The 26,080-nt window shown below is 36.2% G+C and overlaps 1 protein-coding gene across 7 annotated transcripts in view; it reads right to left on the bottom strand.

The window, feature by feature from the left end:
* BBS9 (Bardet-Biedl syndrome 9) overlaps positions 1–26,080 on the bottom strand; it is a 291,335-nt gene that overhangs the window by 49,104 nt on the left and 216,151 nt on the right. The window lies entirely within an intron of this gene.

Genomic DNA, 26,080 nt, shown 5'->3' with positions numbered 1-26,080 from the left:
CAAACAAACAAAAAACCAAACACAAAACAAAACCAAAAAAATGCACCAAAAAAAAAAAAAAAAAGAAAGGCAAGATTAGGATTTAAGTTTTTTAATTGGGATCAGAAAAACACTGTTGAAGAACTGCTTTTGGAGCAAAAGCAAGAGATATATAATTATCTTACATTTACAAAAAAGTAAAATTGGATGCTTGCCGTTCACACTGCATCACATAACTACAAAATACAGCACCTGGTGTCAACCAAATGGTGTCGACAGTTCAGACTGCAATTAACCACAGACAGCTTCACAGCCCAGCTCTGGAAGATGCTTTCTATCCTTGAGATACTCGCTGAAGCTGAGACACTCTCACATTAAACATTTGTAAATACTGCAGCAGTTTTTAGTGACAACCTAAATATTCCAATTTCACTGAAATTTACTTAAATCTGGACCTATCAAGGAGGATGTTTTAGGAATTTACAAGGGGTGTGTGTTACAGACTGCATACACCTTATTTTGAAATTTATGTTAATTTACCTTTGATGTCTAGTATTAGTAATTGTTTTTTCCAGATTATCTGTAATTAATGTACTTGCAATACGCATACACTATTTTGACCATGGATTTACTAAATCTTTGAAGTAGAAAAACTTCATTTTTTAAGCTAACACTACCCCTCTAGTATGGCTCTGGTACAAGACTACTTAACTAATAATTTCATTTTAATGATGTAATGAAAATACCACAAGGATGTCCTTACAGTCCTAATTACTACTAAAGGGATCTATGAGGACACTTTAGAATATATTCATCCTGTATTCCATATACCATAAATTCAATTAGCAAGCTATATGTTAATGCTTAGATTAATATGTTCATGGAAGTTAATTCTTCATTAGTGACAGGTACACTAAATACTTCATTCCTGTTTGTACCACTTGCCCCCCCCAAAATTATGATTTATTCCAGGGATTAATTTCAAGACTTTGAACTAACGTAAGATTACTGTTGAGTAGCAAAAATAAGTGAGAGTCAACAGTACATATATTTATAATTCTCAAGAAGTTAATAAGAACAAGCCTATCTAAAATAAAAATACCATTTTCTTTTCCAGACAGCAATTATCCAAGCTAGAGGCAACAGCAGAATTTTAACCTCTAAACTTTTTTTATTTCTTGCTTCATTGTCCCAGCTTATGTATTTTCCTATGTACTGCATACCTCATGTCTCCATGGCTTTTTGGATTTAAGTTGTATTTAATTTTAAAAGGCTCCACACAAAAGGACAAGTTTAAACATTCTAAATCATGAAATTAGATCCATAGGAATTTCTGAAGCAATTAAAAAAAAAACTATGCCCCAAATATGGGGTTTTATAGACTTAGCCTAAGTTCTTCTCTGAAGAATTGTTAAAGTAATTGTCTTCCTCCCAAATTTTCTCTTTCCAGGAGGAGTCTGAGTAAGCTGTTAAAAATTAACAGGCTGATTATTAAATATAACATTCAAGATCAACACTAACAACTACATTATTCAAGACTGACGTTCTTAAAGCAGATTTGCCTTTTCTGAGTCTTTTTTAAACCTGTCAAGAAAAGAAACCATTTCACTGCAAGTGTATAAAAGCTGCATTATTTCACTGTCCACCAGCACAGATTTCTTTTTCTCTTACATTCTATTTATAAATGAAAACAGATGAACTCAATAAAACATAAGTCCACAGAATTACGGCTTCCTTTATTCTAGTGGTAAAGAAGTTATACATAATTGGCACATAATTTTATCCAGTGGTTGAAACTTTTTCTTGAAACCAAAAAAGGAACCACTCTGTTTAAAACCCTGATGGTTTCATTTCAGTGCAATTCATCACATTTTCTGATGCTAGTAAATGTGGGTTGACTAAAAAGCACCTACCTACTATTGCTTGCTACTCAGGAATGTTGATCTATTTCAGTCTCAAACCTAGAGTCCACACCATCACAGTGGACCAATACAACCATTAGCTTATCAATAACAAAGACAGGGTGGCTTAAGAAGATTGAGGCCAAATTCCTCTTTCACATTAATGTTATCAGGAAATTGAATCCCATTCAACAGAAAGCAGAACTCTCCCCTCTGTTATGCAAATCCAGTATTAATAAAACAAACCTCTCTGTACATTTCATTGTTTTATGTCAAGTTTTATTTCAGGTATATACTAGAGCTTAACATTTTGGTTTCCTGCCAACACTCAGATAACAAAAACTGCTTTGTATTTTCATTTGGTTACTTCTGGGTAAAACAATCAATTGCCAAATCTTTACATGCTTCATGAGTAGGTAATAAATGCCAATTCTAAAATGTGACTGATACAAATATATGGCAGTGTACTCTGTTTTGGAGACCCTAACAAAGTAAAAGTAAACATGAAAGGTCCCCCACAGTAGCTCCAGAAGACAGGCCAGATCTTCAGCTCACATAAAATCAGCAAAAGTCCATTGACTTCAGCAGAACAGCACTGATGTTTTAGTAAAGGCACTATTTCTTTCAAAGCATGAGAATACTATCATACAAACCCACTAACAATGTTAATGTTTCATTTGTTAGCAGCTTTAGTTTTATCTAGCAATTGACTTCATTATAGGGGGGAATAGGGGGCAGGGGGAGAGGAGCAGAGAGTAGGATTCAGCTTACCTAATGGTAATCATGCAAAAATTAGGTATCTACTCCAATAGTATAAAAGAGTCTCCTTTGACAGATAATGGGGGAAGGAATTCACAACCACAGAGTTATCAATTTCCTTATGTAAGACATCCCTCTTAGAGCAGGATGATGTTTCACCCTGTTCTACTTTCCTGCATATGCTACAGCCTAAGTAGTGAGCACAGATCACATATCTGACTTTGACACTGTAATCGTGAAAAGTTGCTGATTTCGTTATTTCATTTTTCTTTTGCTTAGTGTACCTGATGCTGAAAGACAAATGCACATATTAGCTGCTACATTATGAAATAACAATTATGAGAAATTCGCTTTTTTTTAAACTATGTGGTACTGTATGAGTACACATAGTAACAGATAGGATATGTAGCATTGATGTTTTTCAACAAATCAGTGAAGATAAGCTCCTTTTATATCACAAAGCAATATTGTTCCATCTTGAACTACAATATACTTAAAACATACAGCCACTTTAAAAAAATAAAATGGGAAGAGGTTATAAATTACAATCCAGTCACTAGCTCAAAGTTTTTTCCATCACAAGAACATAGAAAATCATTTTTCCCTTTTTAATCTCCCACCATTCAAAAGAAAATAGTTTTGGAAAATTTTAATGCTATGAATACAATTGAGTGGATATATACAGAAATTCTACTTTTCAAGTCACTTAAGTCACTCAGCCAAAGACACTGTTTTATAATGCACACCTTGTTGTGTGCTGTAACTTGCACAAAAATATTATTCATACAAAGTCTGTAAGAACATACTTTTAGCATTATGATAATAAACACTGTTAACAAATGTTTTATAGTTGGCAAGAACAGTACTTTACCTTACACTACCTATTAGTCTTGCAGAATAAAGTTTCACTTCTAATAATTATAAATCCAGAAGATTTTAGACATGTTTTTATGAAACTACTTGGAAATAATAATGACCAGAGGAGCAGAAGAGATAAACACAAAAATGAAGAAAAGTATCATTAAAAATCCAAAATACCATGTTACCGATTAAATTAAGATTATAATACATCGAGAAGTTTTCAATAGACTTTTTAAACTTGAAAATGTAAATTTTACCAATTCAAACACCAAGGATTACAAAATTGCTTCCAGGCAGAATATAAACTTCAAAAAGGAGAGTCCTCAGGTCAAGAGCTGAACTCCACTATTTCCCCATCTACCTGGCCATTCCCTGCCTATCAATATATTGGCTCCTTGGAGGTGGTTGACTCATTCTGTGCAACATTTTTGATAATTAAAATTCACTGAAGCAAAGATGAGAAGTCAAAAATCTCTATTTCCTAAGAGAACTCAATGGCACAGCTCTTCATTGTGGTCTTTCCATCTCACTGCTACTTTATTTAAAATGAAGCAATTTCAACAGAAGAGACTGAAAAAAATCAATTCAAAATTATCAGCTTAGCTAATGGTACAAGCACATTCATCTGTGTCTTAAGAGGGCCATGGGCATGCCTCTGCTGAGGTCAGTGAATAAATATCAATTATCAAAACATAGGGACAATTCAAATTGATTTTTCTCATTAATCTATGAAACTAAAGCCATCTAAAAGTAAACTGAAAAGAATGACTAGCACTATAGAGTCTACTGAAGGCATTTAATTAAGCAGGCATACCTGGATTTTGCATGCGTAAACCAGTCTCGACCCCCAGCATCTGCCCTTGGTGGGGAAGCTCCTGCCCTGGCCACCTAAACTGGCTCCATTTAATTTGTATCCTTCCCTTCCCAGAAGTCCTAGACTGGATGCAGTACCTACATGTGGCCAAGTGTATACAACAGGTGCCAAGTGGAGGGGAGAAAAAATATGTTCTCTGAACCTGTGTGCCGTGCTCCTGCCCATCAGGGCTCATTGCTGTTCTCCATCTCTGCCAGGACATGCTGGGGACTCATGCCCAGCAACCTGTCCAACTTCTGCAGGCCCTTCTCACCCACTGCTCCCAGCCACCCCTCCTGAGTGTCACTGTAAGGGGTTAATTCTTCCAGCTGCAGCACTTCACAGTATCCTTGCTGAATCTACTAAAGTTCCTATTGGTCTTTTCCTCCAGCCTGCCAGGACCATCCTGAATGGCAGCCCTGAACCTGAGGGCCTCAACTGCTCAACCCAATTTCATGCAGCACAAGCTGATGAGAATACACTCTTCTCCTCCTGATGATAGAGATGTTCTATAGCATTTAGCCACAGACAAATCTCGCTTGTGACTGGCCTCCAGGCTCAGCATTATTTCAGCAGTTTTTTGCTCATCTACTTGTCCCCCCATTCCAGACCACAAGGCCCCAGCTTGGATACCCATTCTTTTTGAGTGGTTATAGTGCATAGCTATGTTCTCGTGTCATATCTTCTGTTTTATTCTTCAAAACTCCCTAGTTGCAAATGGTAAAAAAAAAAAGAGTCTTAAGACACGGAAGTCAGTTTCTTTAAGGAATTTAAATTGCTACTGAGCTATACATCAAAATTTGTATTTCAAAACATGATCTATCATTTGGACAATTAATGATTTTAGAATATCCCTTCAATTTTGCTAAATATTGCCATAGGAATTAGGCACATACAATTCCTAGTTTCTTCCCAGCCCAGCTTGGTTATTAAGACTGACACACTAGCAGCAGAACCTTTTGGTTCAGCAGATTTAGGCTTTATACCTCTAATACCTAGATAAGGGTCTGTCATGGTGTCTATATGCAGGTCGTATTATAACAAGTCGTGCCTGTTTTGTTAGAGATTTTGTCAAAAAAAAAAATGTTTACTATAATTCTTTTCAGTTTGAATGACTTGCAAATCTTCTTTCTCAACAAGACTATGGTATCAGCATCATGCAAACAAAGCAGCTAAACAGAATTGCAGTAAATGTCCTGTTTAAGGGTCAACTTTCAGTTTGCTAAGAACTCCAAAGTGCAACATAACATACAGTATGTAGTTTTCAACAAGAGCCTTCTATTCCCAGCCCCAAATTTCTTTGAGACCTTGGAAGGCTATCCAATTTAATGGCTACATCAGGAATTTTAATCCCTCCTGACTTTATTTTAAGCACTCTTCTGATTAGATAATCCAGACTGCATTAAATTCCATTTGTTTTCTTTGTTTACAAGAAATCTCCTCGCAACAGTAGAAAGTATGTTCTCATTAACTACAAAAAATGGAGTCCATGAAATAAACTAGGAGATGCACTGTAAGAACAACTTTTGGTTTCAGTTATATACAAGGAAACACTTAAATTGGAACATATGAGCCATCTTGGAAAAGGTAAGTTTATGAAAGAACTGGCATTTTGTTCCTGTGGCAAACTCGGGCAGACTTAGACTAGAACTGCTAGTTGATCCAATTTTTGTTGGGACTGTAGCCTCAACCTTTTTGGTCAGCCATATTAAAATTTTAGCACAAAGAAAATATAAGCTTCTTTTTTGTATTTGACTCAGTCACTATTCAATTAAGAATGGTGTAAGCTTCCAAATAAAAAAAAAAAACCAAACTTATTTCTTGGCCAGTTTGAAACATTAGATTGCCCTCTTAATTTATAAGAGTCACTTTCTCCTTTTTGGCATAACCTCTTGTAAGGCCAAACAACAAAAAAATCCTCTGATCCTATTCTTATTCCATTTAAAATAATTGCTTTTATCTTTTTTTATACAAACATTTGGGTGGTTCTCTTGATCGGATACTAGCAAGAAAATAACCTACAGGGGAAAAAAATGGTGCTGAGAGAGCCTTTGATTCCATCAGTGACTCAAAGCAAGGTCAGAAGCATTATCCATAAAGTCATGAGCTTTCTGGTCATTTTTGCTAATAGAACATCTTCAAAGGGGGAGGCAGGAGAAGAGTCAGCCAGGAAGCTACAGAAGTCATTCTCAGATGAGTGAGAACTGGCTGAAACTAGAAATAGCACCATGAGGGAACAAATTCCTAGGGACAGAAAAATCATCCCTGTGTACACCTTGGGAAAGAGAAGAAACACCCCTGCAATTAGTTCAGCTACAAAAAGTCTGAAAAATGGATGAGACTCAGTGGTTTCTGCAGACACAAGGAATTCCTCTTTAGGGGGGAAAGCCTCCTCTATTTTTTCAGTATAGAAAGTAACTACAGATGTTTAAAGAATAGACTTTCAATCCAGCTTTGGTTGTTAATAACAAGCTGAAATCCCAGAAAAAAAAATAAAGTACCACTTAAAACCTCTCAAAACATCAGCTAAGATGGAAACAAGATTCAATTGCTACTACTCCTCTTTGTATTCTAGCCACATCCTTAAAAAAAATCTGCCTAAGCCCCTGCAGCACTTGGACAGTACTTACAAGTAGAAATTCATTACTATGAACACTGATGCTCACTTCCTCTTATATCATTAATATAACTGCCTATGGAATTCACTGTCACAGAGGAAGAATTTCTAGATACATTAGGATGTCTATAACTTAAATATTGAAAACTAAGCAAAGATTAAGATTCATCAATAAGATTATTCTTCTCTGAAAAGCTACTGAAAAGGTAAATGCTCTTTTAATCAAGCAGCAAGTCAGGCTCTTTGTATTGGTTGCTAGCACAAATCCTCCATGACTGCCTCAGTCTTCCCTTCTGTCATTTTTAGAATTAATGTAGTATTTGGCTGCACTTTACAGTAGATGATGAATCATATCTGCCTCTCTCTTGCCACATTATATCCAAGTTACCAGGAAAAAAAAAGATTAGTCAGGAGTGCAGACCACAGCATTAAAAGAATAAGTGCCTTGGATTTTTTTTCTTTGTCAGAAACATTACAGGGAAACCAGAGGTTGGCAGGTCACATTAGGAAAGCAAGCTCATTAGAGAAAAATATAAGCAGCATTTCTAACTCACAGGGCTTTGAATGTTAGATGAAAATCATTGCAAGCCTCAAATGGCATCCCACATGGAAGTGATTCTGAGAGACATAATCTTAATTATTCAAATTGAAATATGTGCAAATCTTGCAAAGACACATTCACATACACTACTAAGCAGAAAACCAGCAATATGATCAATAAAACACAATGGGAGCTTCTAGACTTGTGTTCACATGCCTAAATTGAAAATAACACAGTTACAATTTGAACTCTGCAACAGAAATAGGTAAGTTCTCTTCTCCTGACTGTGCCTTCATAAATAGATGATAATTCTAGCACTCAACAGTGCTCCACAAAGGAAGTTCCAAAAATACCACCATGAACTCATTTATCACTGCCCAGCATAGGATATACTTAATGCTGATCAGTGAACCTACCTTTCATTAACACCTTCCTTTAGTTGCTCAATTTACTAACACATGATTCATTACTGTCAGAAAAATATCTTGAAACATTCTATAATCCAAGTTATTATTGTAATTGGCATCAACCTAAGCTACATTCACTTTTCCACAGCTAACTATGAGCATCAGATATGATTTAGAAGTCCTACATTTCTGAATAGAGGTACGAAAAATATAAAACTTTTGTGTGACTTTAGTTGACTTTCTGGTTTGGTTCCAGAAACAGTTTGTGCTCTGGCTAGGATAACTCACAGCACTTTCCTGTGTCAAGATCCTATGACAAATTCAGCACCTTCAATTCCTATCAAGTTCACAGTAGTTTGATCTTCAACTTTATTTCACCCCACACAAAAGATTTGGCAGGTTTGTGAGTAGGCACTGCTTGTTTCCTTCTTTGTCATGAAAATAAGAACACAAAGTCATCGTGTCTGGTTTCTAACCCTGGGTGCAATCAGGAACATCCTGAAATTTTTCCATTGTGTTGTTTTGCCTTATTTGAAGAATATAAACAGAAACTTGGTCATAAAGGCTCTGCTATGAAATCTCTGATCCCTTCCTGCAATGTCTGTAAAAACTTACACATTCACATTTGCTTTTCTAAATCACTCACTAGCCTTTCCATAAGGAAAAATAAATCATTTTCACTAATGACCACTAATCATCATACTGGGTTAAAAAAAAATTTCTCAAGTCCATTTTCCCTTTGATTTTGTCTTTGGGGAATTAGTTCCAGTTACTACATAGCACACCCCTCGCTTGACTAACCAGCATTGGCTGGAGGTGATTTATCCGACTGCCATTACCTAGGTAATTTGCCATGTATCATTACACTGTTGACCAGTGATTTGGGAGTCCCAGCAGTATCCCTGGGATGTAAAACTAGTGAGAACCTACTATATGAAAGCTGGAGTTATTATACTGCTCCTCTCTGAGCTATTTAAGCTACTTTTAGGAGACCCTGGAGCTTGCTCCTTCAAGTGCAGTATTTATTTTCCATGACAGTTACAAACTTAAAAGCTCAGGGCCCGATCCAAAGACTCTTGGAGTCAATGGTGAACTTTCTTTGCTTCACATCAAGGCTTCGCACACCATTTGCAGAAGCTACAGCCACAACAGGAGCCTGTTCTGAAGACAGAAACGATGGTTCAGAAAGGCTGAGCCTTTTCACTTCCCTCTACTGCTGCTAACAGCTGGGCAGAGCAGAAATATGCTGCAGAGCCAGTCTAGTGCCAACTCATAAACAGGTACAGAGGGAGCAGAGAAGACCCTTGACTTCAAATCTCCAATTTTACAATTTGGAAACAGTTAATTCTTTAGTTCTCTCTCACTGACACACCAAAGATTCATTTAGGGGGTGCCTTTTTTTTTTTTTTAATTGTATTATATAAATTTTTCCTGTGAGTGAGAAATATTTGAGTTTCAAAGACCAATTACAATGTTCTTTTCCTTCTAACTCCTCAGGATTTTGTGGAGGGAATAATTTCTACACAAAGTTTGAAAATATCAGCTATGACTTCACACTTACAAGAATTCTTACTAAGTTAAAAAAAATGGGAACCCAGACCATTCAGAGAAACAATGAGTAGCTTCTGCAAATTATCCTAATCCACAAATTAAGGATTTACATTCAGATATCTGATACAGGAAATTTTAAAGCAACTTTAGACATATTTTATACCACAATGATTGTGAATATTACTTTTCTGTAGTACAGTTTACAGAGCTCTGAATCTGTGATTTATCCATTGGATTTGCTCTGTACTTAAAAATCTAATTTTGTACATTTAAAACATCTGTTGTTCTGAAAGTTCCTAGCAACAAGGAGGGAACTAAATCCAAAATCAAGGTCATAAGATGGCTAAATCACTCCTCAGTTTTACTTCTGTATTAAAGCTGCTTTGGGGTTTATGAGTCAAAGAAAGTTTGTCTCATTACAAAAAGGAAATTAACATACACTTTGAAATTACCATTTAAAGAACAGATTATCATCAGACGAAGAGCTGGTGATTTCAGTAGCTAGAACAGACTAATGACAATACTGCAAACTATCAAGGTAATATGATATAAAATAAAAATAATAATAATTAAATTATTACACAACTATTTTAAAATAATTTTTCCAATTCAATATAATAGAGATTAATCTGGTTTTACAATATTAAATATGAATTCTCTGTCTCAAAAATGGCAAAAAACCAATTCCTTTTAAGACGTAACATGCAAAGTTCTCTTTTTTCACTATAGAGGTATTGAAAAATTGAAAGTACTTTTATAGCTAAAGAAAAACAAGAACAATAAAATAAAACCATCAAAAGGTACCTTAATTTTTTTCCCCCCAAAGATCAGAAGGGAGAAAAAAAGAGAAATAAAACAATAAACTGATAAAATTAGATGACATACTACTTTCATGTATGAAGATGTGTATTTATCATGTAACAGAATTAAAGCAACTTCCTAAAACATTTATATTGTCTATTTCCAGACCACACATCCTCCTGGCCTTTCTCTTGATTCTAAAGCTGGCTATAGGATCTTTCAGCTTGAATATCCTTGTTTCACACCTGCCTTACAACAGTGACACATGTTTAAGTTATTACATTATGCACGTGTTCATATGACATGCCAGGAGTTAATGTTTCTGATCTGTAAAGAAAACAATGGCTTCCTATTACCAGTTAACCAATATATTCTGCATGTGAGTGCACTGCAGCACAACTGCTGGGAAATTTTATGTACCACATACACTTCTTTGACCAATGCCAATATTTCCCCCTGTGTGTAGTTTTTACACTCCACTTGTACAAACTCTTCCAAGCATTGCTCTACCTTATTCATTCCACAACCCAGATATAAGCACATCATAGGCATGGCAGCTGCAGACAATCCTTTTTTTAAGAATTCCACCAAAGGGTCAGCTCTGCTTGTTAAGATATTTAAGGTGTCTGTTCTATTTAAACCAAGTCTAAAATAAATTTTTTTGAATGAAGTCTAGTAAGAGAGAACAATTCCACGTAAATGAAAAACATATGGAATCGTTCAAAAGGTCAACTATGTAAAAACGTGTTATATACTGTGTTTATAGGTATTTTATTCACAGACAAGGCTGGCATTGGGGTTTTATTGATATTCTGGTGAAAAGTACATTAATCAAAGGATTGCAACCCCCTTTTCTCTGCATTTTAATGAAGACCACAAAATAGCACAGTAACATACAATTATTTTTGAAACGTTAACTTTTGAAACATTTAATTTATATTACGTTTTGATTGAAAATCACTTCTGGCTTTGTATCCAGATATTTACAGGTAACCTATTCATATATGTCATTCCTATTCATATGCCATATGAACATTTCTGAACTTCACAGCAGAGGTTATAGATCCAAAACCAGAATCCTATACTATACTGCAGGTTAAACTCCACTCAAAAGTACTGAATATTTTACCACAACTAACTTGATGATCTAATCAAAATAGTAAGTACAGTTTTCGATTTTGCTGTGTTCGAGAACATTCAAGATTTGGCCAGAAGCAATTAGGCTAAGCCTCAAGATGAAAGTCCAAAGTAAATTAAAAAGCTATTGCACAGCAGAGACCTGAGGATACAAAAACATTTATGCACAGAAAGCCACTTAAGAAAGCGGGAGGTTTGTGCCTGCACATGACCTTTGCTTTCAGTGATTCCTGTTAATGACATGATTGTGAATAAAATATGATGCAGGTATGGTGTCTGTACATTGACTGTATCAATGCAGCACATTACATTTATGTTTGGCCCTAGAAACCATGCCAGTTCTGTACAGAGCATGGTAACCAGTCAGAAACTGCCAGGCACCAGCTTGGTACTGCTGGGTACCAGTTAGGAACCTCAGTACATGGAATTCACTTTGATCACCTCGATAACTGTCCTTACCCAGCTGCACCTCTACTGCATTTAAGGCACTAGGAGCCCTATAGGGAACGCATGAGCCACTACAACAGGAAGTTGTTACTGCTGGGCTCAGCAGTCAGAAATCTGCTTTCCATTTACACCTGCTCCAGCCAGAGTCTGAAGAAGAGAAACAAACCCTTGATTGAGGTTCGGAGGTGTATTAGTAGGTGTGATTGTAGAATACAGAAAACCATTTATGGGTTGTGTTCTTTCTCAGACTCTATTTAAGAAGCAACCATGGATACTGTATTTTGTTCATTTTAATTTTTTTTTAATCAACAGGCATACATGGTGCAAAGGGTCAAATTTGATGAGAGATACCTGGAGTAAAATTGATGTTATAGATGGATATATTTGCTCTCTATGCTTCTATCTGTAAAAAACACATTTAATATGTAAAACTAGGCTACATACATGCATGCAATAAACATTTATATTAACTAGAGAAACAATATTGTTCAATCTTATTTTCCATTTACTAATTTTAGACTTGGAACAAAATTTTATCCAAATTAAAAAAAAAAATCCACTGGAATAGGAGAATCTGTCATCATAGAAAGTATTGTATCTGCAATTAAATATTTTGCAGTGAATACAAGCAAGAGAATCTGAATACTAAGTATTTAATTTTCAGACATGGAGGGAGAGAGGGATATAAAAAAAGAAAAAAAATGAAATTAAGATCATATTCTATGTATATTAATTTCATTTGCAACATGTCCGAAGAGCAGCGTTTTTCTCAGTCGTATTATAAAAACAATACTGATCTGTATAATTTCTGAAAACAGCAGAAAACTCTAAAAATGCATGGGCTGCTCAAATTAAGTAAAATTAAAAGGTATAATTTGGGGCCATCAGGTGCTGGAAATACTCCACTCATTTGCACTCACAAAAAGAGAAGACAATTAACCCTTCCATCTCAATGTTAACATCCAAATGATGTAAACTCCACCATTCACATCAACGGACACTTCAGGTTCCATGTCAGTATTCAAGTAATTTCAAACCTTTATTTTTAGCCTTTGATTATTTCACCAAAAATGTAAGGTACCTACACATCAAAGCCTGAACACACATGTCCATAAGAGTACATTCAGAATTGTAAATGGCAGCATTTATGACATGGATTTGAGAATATTTTGCTCAAAGCACATCTAGAAGTAGAGGAAAATGCATGCAAATTAATATGTTGCTTTTTAAAATGGCAATTAAGATTTATTATTTGCTATGATAAATTATTTTGATGAAATCTTAAAATATTTATCTTTTAAAAGATATTTTTCTACTAAGCATAATTTTTCAGATTTTTAATCTTAAATCCTAGGAAATGTCCCTCTGCATCCTTCTCACACTTATTTCAAAGAAAACTTTTTTTTCTACTCCATTATTTTCATTAATTATGCTTAGCATCTACTCCAAGAATTAAAAAAAAAATATTCCCTGTTTCTTCTCCAGTCTTTACACTGTTTAAAACATTTTTTCATCCCATAAATATGATAAAGCATAAACACACGTACACAGCACTTTTCTATGCTCTAAGTATCAAATTGGTAGCTGTTGAGTAAAAAGGAAAACATTCTAGATTTAAAAATTCCACACAAGCTACTGAAACTACCCTCTAGGAAATATTAGGCATGTTGATACACAGTATTCTTCTCTTTGTATCCTATATAATTATTTACATCTGTGCTGGTGCACATATATTGACTCATTCAGCACAGGAAAAAAAAACCTCACCTAAGGAAAACAGTATTTTTCTGTCAGGATCCATAATCTGAAGTGGCATTGACCACGGAATCACTAAATGGTTATTGCACATATTTTAGGGACAGATGAAGTTCAGTACAATTCAGGTCTCTCCATGTGTAAAATGCGTATCTCATTTGTCCTTTTTTTCACTACTTTCTTCCTCTTGTTCAACTAAAACTGAGACAACTTCAAGTCTCAAAGATCTCAGAAAACTGAAGCTTGAGGAGACTGTAGCTCCCAAGTTTCAAATGACTGCCCTATTCCATCTCTTAGACTTTTTTTTTCCTTTTCTCCTTGCCTGCTACCAAAATTTTATGCAACAGTTAATAAAACTGTTCAGAAATAAAACTGTTCTTCTCTCAGAAAATTATCTGTAAAAATGAATCATTCACAGCTGCTTTATTAACCTAGCCCAGATGAAATATTGCATTTCAGGCTATCTCAAGGGTCAAATCACAGTCTGAATGTACCTAAACTGCTTCTTAAAAACTTGCTGTGCACAACTGTGCACACACTTCCCTGTCTGTTCTTCCATTCTTCCTTTTTCTTGACCTTTAGACAGTCATTATCTATAACCAGTAAGATTACTTTCTAAACAAAAATAATTTTCTGCTTGGCCATGATTTCTTCTACTGTTATAATTTTGACCTCCAAACTCCTTAGCAGGTCCCATTTAATCAGAGAATGTACGGGTAAATTTTAATTAAATGCTATAAACAAACTACAAATCTTAAACAATTCAAGCAACAGCTGTCACTGGTATTACAAAGCTCCATCTAATGGAATCCAGTTTGGGAGAATACAGTGCCCAAGATAAACGATCAAACTTCTTGTGATGCACATATAATTAAATAAATATGCCAGTGTAAGCCTCCACACAGAAATGTGGTTGAAAATAGAATTTCAGTGAGGGTCAACATTCAGCATACATGAATACAAAATTTGAAATGCAAAAGAGATTTCAACAGAGGAACAAAACCCAAGAGCCATCAAACACTGCCAGTGAGGATGATAGGAAACACAAACAAACTGGAGCTCATGGAATTTTTCAGAGACAGAATGAAAACAATGTAAAAATGGGACAAAGAATGAGAAGAGTCACATAGTTCAATCACATGGAGTAGGATTTGGTACAGGACATGTTTGCAACAGTGCTCTGAAGATTGAAACTTCACAAGCATACTTTCTGGGATTTGAGCTGAACAAGACTTGCAGAAGCTCTTAAAAGCAACTTTGCTCTTCCTGAATAAAACCCCAAAACTCACGTTACTCTTGAAAACATATTAACTCTTGAAGCATACACTTGAACCACACACATTTTATTCCTTACAATTTTCATTCAACTAATTTATGTGGGGAGTGGGTGATCTGCAAGAATTTTTGGAAACCTTATCAGAAGACATAAAAAATACAGATATTGGGAATAGGAAATGTTATAATGAAAAGCATGACACACAGCTCAAAACCCTGAAACCAAACTGATTCCTCAAAACATCTGGCTTTCTTTTGTGGGATTTTATGTCCATAATAATAAATAAGTCAGGTTTAGGAGTGCCAGTTCATTAACTATTTAAGAATGTCTAAGGCACAGCAGCTGCCTGGATCTCACAGCATGTCCAAATAGACCGAATGTTCCCTGTTGGTAACAGTATATTCAAATACAAGTATTACTATTATGTATTGATACTAATAAACACAGGTTTAATTTTAAATGGGGTTTAAAATCCATTTCCTTCCCTTACCATTTGTTATTTATTTTTTAGCTACTGAATATTCCTGGACAGTTAACAAAAATCTTAAACATTTCATCACTTTGCAGTACTGTTGAAGGCTTCGGATGTAACAGTACAATATTTCTGAATAAAAGTTACTTTTTTGGAATCAAGTACGTAAATACATACCATGCCTGTATATTTTTCTTTTGAAACTTTCATTTAATTCATGCCTTACAGTTTCAACTCACCAATTCCTATCATCTGCACTGAGGCTGAGGAACAGTAAAAGAATAGTCTTTTGATGTCACCACTCATACTTCTTACTCTCTTGAATACATTTTTCTTTCTTATGAACCCATGAGGATGATTAAAAAGACAGTATTTTTCATCTGGATTTAGTTTTGACAATGTGTAAACTCCATTTCTGAAATTAGGTGATCTTCTCAACCAACTAATGAGGGTTTTTGATCCTTTGGGTAATCATTTTGGATTAGGCCACTAAGAATTTTATTGCTTTAAAGGAAATCTCTGGGTAGTAGGAGGACAATCGAATTGTTAATAAAACTTGTTTTAGAGAATCATTGCACATCAGGTTCAGCATGGAGAAGGAAAAGTAGTTAACTGTAGAGCTGTAAAGCTGTGAGTGCTCTTCACTAAGAGCCAACAGCTGTAAACAGTTCTCACAGTCTATTTATCGGGTTGGTTAGGAACTGGAATTTAGAGTCCATTACAAAGACTGTATTTTTTCATAACTAACTGTTTCCAGTAGTTGGACTAAGTAAGGAGGCCATGGAAGAGAAAACTCCTCAAAAATAGATGAAAATGATCATTGTAACAATTGAAAGATGAGATATATTCTCTGCACATAACATATAAAAATACATAAATACATAAATATATCTACATTTGCAAAACATGCAGATCTCATAAAACATTCCAGTGTCATTGACTAGCCTTCTCAAAATTAGAAACAAGAGTGTAAAAAGGTGGGGCACATTCTGGGGACCCAAAACACCTACTGAAAAGATAATACCTGCCTTCTGCCTGTGGTGAGACTGAATCCAATCCAAAGCAAAGACTTTGAGCAGTATGCTGCAGCACTGCATTCCAGGATTTGGCATATGAATGAATTCTTGAAACATTTTTTCTGTGATATAAGGATGACAATCAAAACAATTACAGCCAAAAAGAAAGTAGTTTTCCTTGACAAAATATTTTAACCGTCTGGAATTTTTGAAAATACTTTTATAGTCCAAAACATAGTCTGCATCAAAACTAAGTTAACTAAATGGAATTTTTCTTGTCCTCCAAGAATTATCAAATAATTTGGGTTAGAAAAATCCTTTAAGATCATCAAATCCGACTGTCAACCAAACACAGCCAAGTCCATCACTAAACCAGGTCCCCAAGTGCTACACTTACATGTCTTTTAAACAACTCCAGGAAGAGTGACTTAACCACTCCCCCAGGCAGCCTATACCAATGCTTGACAATCCTTTGAAGAACTGGAAGAAATTGAAGAATTTCTTCTTAATATCCAATCTAATCCTCACCTGGGTACAACTTTAGGCCATTTTCCCTCATCCTATCACTTATGACTTGTGAAAAGAGACTGACCCCCACCTGGCTACAGCCTCCTTTCAGGTAGTTGTAGAGAGATAAGGTCCTTCATGAGCCTTCTTTTTTCCAGGCTTTAGCCCAGCTTTCTCAGCCATTCCTTATCAGATTTGTGTTCCAGGCCCCTTACCAGTTTTGGACATGCTCCAGCATTTCAATGTCTCTCCCAAAGTGAGGGGCCCAAAACTGAATGCAGGATTTGAGGTGTGGCCTCACCAGAGCTGAGTACGAGGGGAACAATCACTGCCCTGGTCCTGCTGGCCACAGTATTGCTGATACAGGCCAGGATGCCATTGGCCTTCTTGGCCATCTGGGCACTGCTGGCTCATGTTCAGTGGCTGTTTTCAACAACCCAGGCTATTTTCCAGCCACTCTTCCCCCAACCTGTAGCACTGCCTGGGGTTGTTGTGATCCAAGTGGAGGACCCAGAACTTTGCCTTGTTGAACCTCATGCAATTGGTCTCAGCCCATCATTTCAGCCTGCCAGCATGAAGTTCTGCGAAGTTTATGTGATACATGCTCAGCAAGCCACTATTTCAGTAAAGAGAGCTCATGCTCCCTGAAGTGCTTGCTAGCTAGTCACTTCAACCCTCCCTGTCAGAAATGCAGAAATGCCCACTTTCTTCAGACCAGCCTACAATCTGCTTCCTTAAATTATTTCAGACAAAACAAGTGAGCTTGCCTTAATAATTTAAGCAGTAGGATTTTGCTAAGTAAGGTCATTTTTTTCTGAAGCAGTTTAGACAGCATTCAGCAATTAGCTCCACTCACAAATCTAAATTGTTGCTAATCTCTGACAGGGAAAAAAAAGAAGGGGGAAGAAGGAGAGAAAAATAATGCTTATCTGAAAAGGTTACAGATTACTTATTTCACTGAGAGGCAGAATAAGAATATGCATTTGTGATCCATTAGAAAATTGTGCTTGTGAATTCTTAAAATGCATATTTCAGGGAATAGAAATCTTTGGGAATGAAAGCCTGCCTGGATTGATTAAATCATCAGATGCAAAGTGTTAGAATTGCCAGTCTTGTTTCCCTCTTTAATCTCTTGTTGAGGAAGTCCCCAAGGCACTCTTTAATTGTGTTTATACAGCAAAGCAATGATATATCACATGTGGCAGTACAAAAATATTTTCATGCTGATTCTATAGGTTTGTATAACTCTGATTAAGGTACTTTTCCTGTTTTAACTTCACAGCTTAACTTTTAAATTTAAATTTGAATTAATAACTGAAGACTTGCAAAATTTGCACTTACACAATTAAAGAACATTTTTAAAAATTATACTTGACCCACTTTCATTTTATGTTGCATTTTTTTACATGATACGTATATATAAATATTATGCAAACATTTACTGTGCATTTCTTTCACATACCTTCACAAACAAAAGCAAGTTTGTTCCCCTAGTGATAACCCATTCAGGCAGCAGGGTACACAAGATTAACTGCAAGCCTACGCAGAGACTTAATTCCGAGTATCTCTTAAGAAATGCAGACTGCAATAGTTTTCTATTTTACTCACTTGTCACAATGCCTCACAGTTTCCAAGGGGTTTTTTTTTTTTTTTTTTTTTGGTAAAGCCTGACAGATGTGTAAGATTTGAAGTATTTGTTTTGGTTTATGTTTTGGCTTCTTAATAATTGTACAATTCAACATTGTTGAAAAGACTCTTAGGTATGGCCAAGAAAAACCCTCTAATGGTATCCATTGCAAATGGAAAGGCAAATAATTCAGATTGAAATCTAAAAAATTTACAAATGTTTTTGAAAGGAACATCAACTAAAGACTGGTTTGTATCATTTGAGTAGGATGAACTACATTAGAAGCTGCTAACCCAGACAAAAAAAATTCCATCCCCCATAAATACTTGAGCTTGTACTTGTGTTGCAGCATTGTCATGTGAAAAATGAGAGGATAACCAAACTGCAGCCCCACCCCCAATAGAATTAGTTTGAAGAAGGATAATTTGTTGGGTTAAGCTCCCCATAAACAGACTGCATACACAGCAATACAAAACATTGATTTTTACAAACAAGGAAATGGCATCTCAAGCCTCAAAAGTGGAAACAATTATACATTCCTGAAAGGATCTCAGGTTTTGGCTGTGAAGTTGCAGCTAAGAGAGCACTGTAACATCTTGTTTATATCTATTTTACTCACAAACATACCCACTTTTATCTATGTACTGCATGTATAAAAGTTAATAAATACCCTAATGCTACATACTGCATAAGTGGACTGAGAATTCAATTGAAGAACATTAAGCATTGTTCATTCTATTCTGAATTTGAGTAATAATGAGAATCACACCAGATTTTCTCACACTCAGCATGTATAACAGGTATATATTTTCAGATATGGTTTTATAGCAGTGAAAATACATAAGTGAGTGCAAGTTACTCAGGCACATTCCTATAGATTTTGCTGACTTTAGGATCACATACAAGACAGGAGTTGAACCTCCAATAAATTACAGGCTTTTTTCACTTTTAGAATACATTATTTTCACCAGCATTTATGGAGCCCAAACAACCAGCCAACATGAAACACTTCTGTTCAAATGATCCCATACAGCCTGTGCAGAGACCACTAAAAACAGCCATGAGTATTACACACCACACGTCTGACACAACAGTAGAAAGCCATCAAGAGTTAACCCCAACTGGTTTCTGCCACTGCCAACACCCCTTGAAGTAAAATGTCCTTATTTGTGTGTGTACCCTGTGCCACTTCCATACTGTGACAGAACATATCAAAGGCTTTGCATGATTTTTAAAAAGCAGTTTAATACAAGCAAATGAGCCAGCAGCTATTTTTTAAAAAGAAGAGTTCTTGGCACCCAAATTTCATTACATTTCAAAGGAATTTAAGAGCTCAACTCCCTTAAGGTATTTAATGTAGGTTAGCAGCATACCATTTATCAAAACAGTGACTATTTGATCCCCACTTGTGTAAAAAAAAAGATGGGCACCAAGAGGCAGCTTCAGCATTTTGAAGTCATGATTTACATATATCAATTTAACCTTTTATGTGGTGCCTTCACAGTCATTACCTAATAACTACTTTATTGCTTCCTGGCAGGGGCCTCCTCCACTGTACTACAGCCACTAAATAATACACACAGGCTCCCACACCTCTTCCACATCATGGGTCTATCACTGGATCACTGACCAAGCAGTTGTCATCCTAAAATGACAACTTAGGATGTCATCCTAGTTGAAAAAAGCTGACGAAACCAAGTATGACTAATCTTTCTGAAAGAACTCAGTAGAATTTTCATAGAGTGCTATCAGATCAATTGGGTCCACCTAAACCAATTTTTTTAATATATCCAATTCACAGATGTAAAAATACTCCTAGCACTGTATACAGCCTTTGAGGGAATGAGATATTTGAAAAGTGGATGCTCCCATGTTTTTCAGTATATCTTCATTCTGAGACTAGGCATGGATGGTTCTTCAATGCCACCTAGGCAATTTTTCATTCTTCAATTCAGCAGCTCTTCTTACACTGTGTAGGAAAAGCAACTGCCATTCTTACTGCCCCAGCAGTAAAAGCACATAACTTTTAACACAAAAGCACAGAACGGGAGGTAACTACTCCCTCAGTGTAGATCAGCAAGACAGAAACCAACGGCAGAAACCAGAGGTTGACCTCATGTTGTTTTGTAACATAAGCACTTTCCACCCAAAGGGCAAAAGTCAAGGAGAGTTTGATTGTGGAGTCAAAATAGTCCTACTGCTCTGTTATTTTAGCCTCCCTTTCTTCCTCCAGATTATTCCACTCAACATAACCTACAGCATTTAGTGATAAACCTGCTGGCACACAATTTATAGAGAAACAACACTTGACTCTCTTTCAGCTACTTATCTTTTTAAGCAGTGGAAAGAAAAAGACTCCTACTATATATAGTGACTCCTCGGTGTCTAGCCTTTCCCCCTCCCACCAGCCCTGTTTTTGGTATGCACACAGGACATGATGGTTTTAAGCAGAGCAACAGAGAACAGTTTACTTTCCCTAAAGGACATAATAGATGCTTTTTCACAAATGAAGGCCACTTGTAATGCATGGTTGACTGTGAAAAGTAACTGTGAAGTAACAATAAGATCAAGTATCTTTGACCATGTTGAAGAATCAAAAGCCATGAAGTTTATGCCACTAACTGAGAATTAGTATGTACATGCATGATATACAACAAAATCAAAGATTATTCCATTATAGGAATAATGTGGGGCAATAACAAAAGGTTTTTTTATTACCAGCCATGTATAAGAACAGAAAAGGGAGGCAAAAAAATTACTATGTAAACTACTTTCCTATTCTCACAAGTCTGGAAAACCTCAGTGGCTGATGTGTGAAAAAAAAATCACAGAAAATGTGAAAGGTATTTTTTTACTTTGCCAATTAGTAGAAAATGTTACTTTTCCAAAGGAACACTTCTAATATTGCATATTATTAACTTACACATTGCAAAATAAAATAGCACTCCCTTTTGGATTCTATAATTAGACAAACTAATGTACCAAAAATTAAGCACTTAAAAAGCTGTAAGCAGCACCCCAGCACTAAAATTACTAATCAAACATTTCCAAATCAATTTTTAGATTATCAAACTGTTATTCCAGCACTGATATAACCAGTAATCACAAATAAGACATTTTCCCCACAAAATTTAATTTGTAGGCCAATGCTATCCCCCTTCTCAGATTGGAGACATAGCTTTTTATGGAGTCATGCAAAGCTCATATCAAGTGCTGTATCTGAGCTTCTTTTTTTTGTGTCCAGTAACATGAGCAAGAAAGAAGGTGGACTGCAATTTGAAGGACTGCAAAAAATTCCCAAATGACCAAAAACCACAACCAAACCAAAAAATCTCACACCTACTGAAGCCTGAAGTCTGGGAAGGCCAGTCTCTCTACCCACTATTTTATACATCTCAGACAAAAGCAGATATGTTCAAATCACAAGTGATTGGAAAACAACACTTATTAATGCACAGAGAATTCTGATTTAAACCAGGCAAAGCAGAATAGCAGTGATTTTACATAAAGAAACAGACCAAGAAAAGAGCAATTTAAAATTCATCAAAATTTTAGAAGGTTCAGAGAGTTCTGTGTATTTTATTATTTGTTGCAGCTTGGTCAAGAAAAGAAGAGAAAAGGCTGTGTTCCATCTACTACAACCCTACTACTGTTATAGTTATCCTTATATCCTTCCCAGCCTGTATATGCTCATTTCCTACAAAAAATATTTTTTAAAAACACTTACACAAAGCACTAAGAAGAAGCTACACAAAAAACCATGGATTTACACATCTCCAATCTCTCTAAGACAGAAAAATATCAGAAAGATAGAATAATCAAGCTAAAAGGTCTGTGGGCTCTGCATGCCTATATGGGGATGACACATTGAGTCCATAAGAACCAATCTTTGTGTAACAGGCTGAGTTTTGGCAACTTTTTTTTGGCAACTTTGGAAATTTCCAAAATGAGTGGTGTACTTTTATTTTTTTTTTGTTAATCAGGAAAATGAATCATGTTTGAGTTAGAAAGCTACAGATGACATTCTGTTTTATTCTACAGTTCAAAATGGTGCCTTTACGGGAGCACCTTTTTTTTTTTAATTTAAACTAGCTTCTAAACAGTAACTCCCAGGTGATTTCAAAACCCAATTTATTCACAAACCATGGGCAACATATGGTGATTATTGAAATTGACCATAAAAAAACTTAATCAGGTTAAGTGACCTTGAGAAAGCTGTTGCATTCTGACAAATATAACATAGAACTTTCTGCAAATGTTTCTGCAACACAGATATATCTTCTTTTCATAGCTTTCTAAGACATATTAAAGGACAAAACTGAGCAAGGAAAATGCTATCCTACAAAGAACAGTACAAAAAGTGCACCTACAGACAGTAGCAATAAGATGACTTGGCTCTTACATCAATAGTAGTGAGTATTCTTGTGTGCTGTCCACATGCAGGCTGCGTAACTCTGAAGAAAATAGCCAAGGGACTCATTTATACCCATTTTTGCAGATGATACAATTTAATATGAGGATCTGTGGGGTGCATAACTGTAAATCTTTGACTGAAAATTACACATGGAGACAGAAAGCAACAGAATTATTGAAATAGTTTGAGCCTAACAATGAGCTCCTACAGCATCAGTGCAGAGTGCCAAACCCATAAATCACTAGCCTGAATGAAAATGAAAATGCTTTATTTGTGTAAAAACATGAGAAAGGATGACTTAATTAGAGAACAAAACCTTCACTTTATCCAGCTGATTTATATGTTTTTCTCATCCATGAGACAAAAGAATCTTGCATTACATTTCTCTGCAATAAAGGGCATGAGTTATCCCTCACTACCACAGTGAGCACAATAATACATCACAGGGCTCAGGAAAGTTACATTTAATGATATCCCTTAGACAGTCCATAAAGAAAAGCAACATATATTGCCATTTCATTAATCCCAACCATCCTAACTCTGTAAGTATCTCAAAAGACAGGCAATCTTACCAGTATCTTAACACAGCTTTAGCAGAAAGAGATGGCTGAGTCTCCTACTGCTAAGCAAAAACAAGAGTATTTTACAGAGTTAACAGTATAAATAATGAGCTATGAATAAATACATTTATATAGCATTCCCATACCTTCCCAGAACAGAAACACACACGCGTGTGCTATTCAGTCCTGCCCACAAACCTTCTCAGTGACTGAAAATTCTGCCTGCCTGTGGTCTGTGTTCTCCTGAGGCTGGAGATCACGCAAGTACTTCAAAGCACAGGCTGTCTTCATGACCCAGAATTTAATATTTTTATTTCTCTGAGTTCAGGTTATTTGTACAGCCTGCCTGCCCAGCAACAATGAGTTTAAGCTTCTTCAGTGCCTCCTGTCTTATCAGTACCAGTCTCATGACAACATTTTAGAGGCAGGCGAGGTCAATAGACCCCATGGACAAAGCAGCATTCTTAGTTTTCCATATTGCAGATGAGTGACTCTAGGATGTCTCTAAGTTTTCTTTAAAAGTTGTGACTGTATTACACTAGAATTGAGACTAAAGGGGAACACCTAAGCTCAGATGGCAGATACAGCCTTTTTCTGCGCAGCAGCTGCACAGACAGATTCTGTACAATCATTTTCCAGCGAGAAAAATAAAATTCTCAGGTCTCTAACAAGCGAGGCTTAAAGGCAAGGATCAAATAACTATAATTATACCACCACACATTACACCAAATGCAGTCAGTTCCTATGTTGCTGCACCACTATCTATGGCATAAAGCTGCAGAAACATCTAAACATAAAACACAAGGTGAAGATGTGGTGAGTGGAATTTAGATTATCTATGTTTGGTTGGTCCACCGAAAGAGACCTAAGTAATGATTTGATGGAGTCAAGTTTCTCCACAGTACAACTAAGAAGAGCTTAAATAATTTTTAAAAGTTTGTAATAACAGCTAATAGTGTTACCTACTGATATTGAGGCATCATGTATAACTGAGCAAGGCACACGTGCATTTACCTTCTCCAGTGCCAGCTAAGAGGACACATTGTTTTTGAAGAAGCAGAAAACAAAAATCAGTTCATTTTTGTAAAACTGAATAAAACCCACACTGTGCTCCTCCTAGAATACTAAAATGCCAGGTTGCTGGTGATTTTCCTTTTAACCTCCCACTTCAGGACACATTAGGCATTTTATGGCTTCTAAAGCAAAATTTTCCCAGAAGCATTATCAGAGAACACCTCCCCCAAAATTAAGTAGTAATTCAGCAGCAGAATAGTAAGGTTTAAAGCGTGCTGAAATCACTGCTTTGCATGCATACTAACACTGTTCCCTTGTACTCCATTGTCTTCTCTATTTCCACTTCCTCCCTCCTGTTTTGTTCTCTGACTGAAAGCTCGGGCACATGCTGCCAGGCTGCTCTCCGTTTATACAGCACCTACTATACCAGGGTCACAGCCTGTGAAACAAATTCCAGTGCACTAAAACACTATAAACAACCACTGCCAACAGGCCTGTCAGAGCAAATTAACTGAGTATATTTGGGTGACACATGATTCCCAATGGCTTCTTAAGCAGTTTCTCTTCCTGATTTATGAAATCATCCAGTTTTCCACAATGAACTAGATCTGGCTGTTAGTGCAAATTATTGAAACTCTACTTATATGAAGCACTTTATAGACAGATCTTCTGCTGGGGCAAGCTAAGACCATCAACAGCACAAGAAGAACAGCAACTTATACCACCATCTGCCCCTTCATCCACACTGACCTCAGCCCTCCTCAGAAACACTCCACTTTTGAGGTATGACTCAATACACATTCATATCTGAGCTCTCAGTCTTGTGGTAGGATGCAGCTACACTTACTGAATCTTTCTACTCTTGACATTGCACATACCTGTAAGTGGCCCTAGTGGGATGGGAGGGTGGAGCTGGGAGAGGGAAAATTGCAACTCAATCTGCGCTCCTCTGCTATCAGCAAAGCCATCCTCATGTTTCAACCATGAGACAGAAATGGATGGAGTATACAGGACCTCCCTGGCATTTAGAAGATTTTTCCCAGCAGTAGCTGGTTGCTACAGCTTGGTCTAGACATGAACAATTTAAGCTTCCTTGTAACCCCTGTGGGAAATGTCCAGCTGTGAAAACTGCTGGAATTTCCTGATAGTCACAGCATCCTGCCTTGTATTTTAGAATAAACAATGTTGACAGCAACAGTAAGCCAGAAGCAGACTTTACCAGTTTGCTGCAGAAACAGGGAACTTCCACCTACTTTTCACTTTTCCTTGTTATGAGAACTGATATTCATATCATGAGCCATTCCTGCCACACACATACCCATTCCCCCAGTTACATAAATGAGTACATGTAGGAGAACACAGAATACATAGCAAAGGAGGATTATTTCAGAAGTTTTTACCCATTATTCTTGTTTCTTTCATTATGAGAAATTATAACAAATTCAATAATCAGTACTATCTCCAGCCAATTTTTATAGAGTAATTACAGTAAATTAAGATTTCATGTACTGTATAAAGTCACATATGGGGAAAAATAATATTTATGCATCTCTTTTAACCAAATTTCAAACTATGGGCAGACATA

This window comes from Lonchura striata, chromosome 2 (assembly GCF_050655825.1).
Source record: "Lonchura striata isolate lonStrDom1 chromosome 2, ASM5065582v1, whole genome shotgun sequence".
NCBI classification, from domain to species: domain Eukaryota; kingdom Metazoa; phylum Chordata; class Aves; order Passeriformes; family Estrildidae; genus Lonchura; species Lonchura striata.
The sequence above is the reverse complement of the archived record's forward strand: the minus strand, read 5'-3'. Positions and strand labels throughout refer to the sequence as shown.